This window comes from Podarcis pityusensis, assembly GCF_964106645.2.
Source record: "Podarcis pityusensis genome assembly, chromosome: 9".
NCBI classification, from domain to species: Eukaryota; Metazoa; Chordata; class Lepidosauria; order Squamata; family Lacertidae; genus Podarcis; species Podarcis pityusensis.
Genome location: NC_138034.1, coordinates 56,934,914 through 56,939,196, shown reverse-complemented (window position 1 = coordinate 56,939,196; position 4,283 = coordinate 56,934,914).

Sequence of the window (4,283 nt, the reverse complement as noted above, 5' to 3'; positions counted from 1 at the left end):
CAACATAATACGTATTGAAACTTTTTAGTTCAGTCAACAAACGCAACAAAACGCGACTGAACTCGACGCTGTGTAGTGGAGAGCGTATGGATAAGGAAAGGGAGGGGGTGTTTCTGTCTGCCGATTCGCTGAACTCTGTCTCTGCAGTTTGTACTCGAGCGAGACGCAAACAACCTGTGACTCATCATCACTCAACCTGCAACCAATCCTACCCGCTGCCTTGCCTGTCAGTCACCCCACGTCATTCTGTTGAGTTAGTTGTGCATTATTACTGAAGCTTATAAGTGCCATGCTGAGTTTATTTTTGTTACATTTTTTAGTTCATTGATTCATTGTGATCATCCTCTTCTCTATGATATTGAGCTTGGTGATGTAAATGTTATGATATATGCTATTTGTTTGTATTTGTACGTTAAGCCAAAGCTGCAAAATAGCAAAATTAAGTAAAAAAATTCATTCATAAGGAATTCCCATAACGAAATAAAGGGTTTAAGTGCTTATGCTCACAATGTTAAGTAAATAAACCAGAAAATAACACTTGCAACTGTATCTTATGTTCTCTTTTAATAATTTCAATGTGGAGGGGGGTGACAAGAAATTTTCCGCACCGGGTACCACCTTACCTTGCTACACCACTGGGCTGGGAAAAGCTACTAATTTGGACTTGCTCTCTGTACTGAATCTAAAACTATGGCTTTGGAGATCCCCCTGGAAACCTAATGGGAGACAAGCTCTGTCTGAATCAGACCTGCTTTACCATGCTGCCTAAAAGAGGATAAAGCTGGCAGACTTCAAAATACATAATCTTTTATGAGTTCACTTTGGTGCTCTCTGTTTGTTTGTTTGTTTGTTTGTTTGTTTGTTTGTCTGTCTGTCTATCACAGGACTTTTGCAGGCAGCAATCTGACATCACAAGCAGAATTAAATCACATAAAATAAACAGAAACAAACAAACAAAACCCGTACAAACACCCTGAAAATTCTAGAAATGCGAGATGGAATTGGGTTGTTTTAAACTGCAGACTGCTTGTGATTTGGTGGTGGGTTAGGTTTGACTCTGTTTAAGACAGGTGTTTGTGTATGTCTACTCCAGACCATCAGTATTTTGCAGGTGAGATCCAAGCACATATTGGAAATTTTTATTCTGAAAGTGTGGCCCAGTTTGAGAACCTCTGCTGTAAGGAAATCAGGTCCAATGCTTAATTAGCAGCTCACCTGAGAGAGCACACTGTGTGTGTTGACTGTAACAAGAGTGGTGCCCACAAGAGCTACAGGTCACAAGAGGATAAAAACTGAGCTCAAAAGCAGAAGAGAAAGCCAAGGCAGAAAGCCAAGATGAAGTGAGGGCATCAGTCTAAGAGACAGTGCGTGCTTACCTAACATTGTGGCATCAACTGGTTTAAACAGCGCCAATCCAGGCCAACCTCTCGAATAGGAGACTATCTGCTAATGAGGCCTCATCTTGGCAGACAGAAACTTTATGGCTTGTTCCTCATTCCTTTTAAGAAAGTTAAAGTGCTAAACTAGAAGTGAAAGATGAAGCTACCTCAGAGAACACAAATTCCAAGTTGGCAGGGACAGCGGCGTAGCGTGGGTTGTCAGCACCCGGGGCAAGGCAAGTAATTTGCACCCCCTAATCTGGGGCAAGGCAAGTAATTTGCGCCCCCTAACCCGGGGCAAGGCAAGTAATTTGCGCCCCCTAACCTGCCGCCGCTGCCAGCTTCTTCTTGCTGCTGCCTGGTCTGGTCTGGTGTGGTTCTCTCCCGCGCTCAGCGCTGCGCTGGGCGGCTGCTGCACTGTCCCTCCCCCAGATAGTCCCTCGCTCTCTCTCCGCACCGCACGCCTGGCACCCACCCCCTCCACAGTGGGCGGCGACCCAGCGGCTCGGCTCGGATTCGCACAGCCAGCACTGCAGTGAGAGAGAGTGAGTGAGCCAGGTAGGGGCAGAGAGCTGCGAGTGCGAGCGCCCCCCCAGATGTTGCGCCCGGTGCGGCCGGCCCCCCCTGCACCCCCCACGCTACGCCACTGGGCAGGGAGGAATGTGCCACTTTCATTTACTAGAGCCGTTCTTTCCTGCTCTGCCACTTTAGTTTGCTGTTTGAGCTGTTTGATCCTCATGTGGTGTGCCTGGCTGCTGGATCAGCATGCCTCGCACACCCCAAATTTTCTCAGTCTAGAAGCATCCATACTGGCTATTTTGGTCTTACACAGAGCCTCACAAAAAAGTCCATTTCCTTGAATTAATGCATTTGCATCCCATTGTTCTTCCATTGTTTCATGCTGGCATTCTTAAGCTCGTCTCTTTTTATCCTCAAAACAACCCTGCAAGGTAGACTAGGTGGGAAGATTGTGGCTTGTCTGAGGCTATCCACATGGTCTTTAAGGCTGTGGATAGAGTTAAATCTTGGTTTTCCCTAAACAGATTGGTATAGAAATATCAGGAATTGTGGGAAGGAACGTGGAAATAACTAAATTAATGGTTCTTATTACTTTGAGTAGCACAGAGTTAAAAACAAAAGAGGAATGCAAATGGGTAAAATTGATGGTAATTGCAGCCAGACAGGTTATAGCAAGTAATTGGAAAAATGCAGAAGAGCTAGGGATGAACCAATGGAGGAATAAACTGAATAATATTATAATTTTAGAATACCTAACTGTGAAGATACATAGAATGAAAGGGTTTAAGGTCAGTGTGAAAGAGGAGGATTGGTTTGAGAAGATATTGAATTATTTGAGTAGGTTTGAACAATTTGGGGCAATTAAAATGTTAAAAGTTAAATAAAGCTTGTGGAAGGAGGAGTGTTAAGGTATATAGATGTGTACATATGGTTAATTTGAATGTTATTACTGAATATTATTGAATATGTATATTATTGAATATTGTATACCCAATGTATCAGCCACCTGGGGGGTTTCACTGTTTGTGTGGTTATATATATATATATATGTTTTCCCTGATCCAAGCCTAGCACTCTAGGTCAGAGATAGCCAAAGTTGTGTCCTCCAGATGTTATTGGACTACAATTTCCATCAGCCCCAGCAAACATGGCCAATGATCAGGGATGATGGAAGCTGGAGCTCAACATCCAGAGGTCATGAACTGGCAGGGTGATGCAAAGGATGAAGCGGATCCCAGCAAGAGATGTCACCAGAACTAGGACACACTGGGGCAAGCAGGGGATGGAGAAGGAAATACATGGCGACAGAGGATGGTGAGGGGTTGGGGGTCAATGCACAGGAACCAGAGCAGCAGCAGGAGCCATCACCAGAGGGGACCCTGTCTCCATGAACATGGTGGGCACTGAAGTGTAGGGAGCACTGAGAGGGGCACTCTAGGAGGCTGAAGCAGGCAAGGACCCACAGCTCAGCTCCTTAGTTGGCTAGGTGGGACTCGCTAGCTCTGGGAGGAGGGGTTTGATTCCTCAACTGGAGTAGGCTTGGAGCAGGTGAGGGCCACCTGCCTCATCAAGTCCAGATGCTGCAGTCAACATGCAAAGTACAAAAGGGAAGCAGAGCTCAGGTGCTGGGTCTGCTCAAATGCTCATGTTGATAAACTTTGGCTTGGGTGCTCCTGGACCTCTATGGGACTGTGCTTTGGGTTTGACTCTGGACTGTATCCTGACTGCTAGACTTCAGATTTGGCTATTTGGACTGCATTTCCTGACCTTTGGACTTGTGTGGATTGGCCCTCGGACTTTGAACTTTGGCATGGTGACTTGCTGCCAGGTAGGCCAGGGGTTCAGGGCACGGGAGGGCATCTCATTGGTCAACCTGGCTCCAGACAATTCTCCAAAAGAATTCTTCTCCAAAAGAAACCCTTAAGAAAGCTTCAAGCTGCTTTGCTCCCAGGGTGACATCCAAGTTGCAGAACCCTGGGAACATCGGAGTATGGTCTGAGCAGAGCGCTGCGTGAGACAGGGTGTATGTTGACACCATCAGGCAATTGCTTCACTGTGTGCACATATTATGATGTCAAACAAACAAACAAAATCCAGGCGGACATTTTACCTTCCAGGACTCTTCAGTAGCAAAATCATACATGCAGGGAGGCACAAATGGTTATGCAAAGCAGCAAATGTTCTCTTTCACACATGCATGTGCACACACACAATCTTGGAGACAAATACTTGCTCAAGCAATGCTAGTTCCGTATAAACACATTCCCAGCATTGTAGTGAGTGATGACAGCAGGAGAGGCGGAACAGCCCGGGCGGCATTCTCCGCCTGAACTGGAGAGGCAAGGGAGGGCACTTTGGTGTAAGCAGGGAGGGACTCATTTTTCA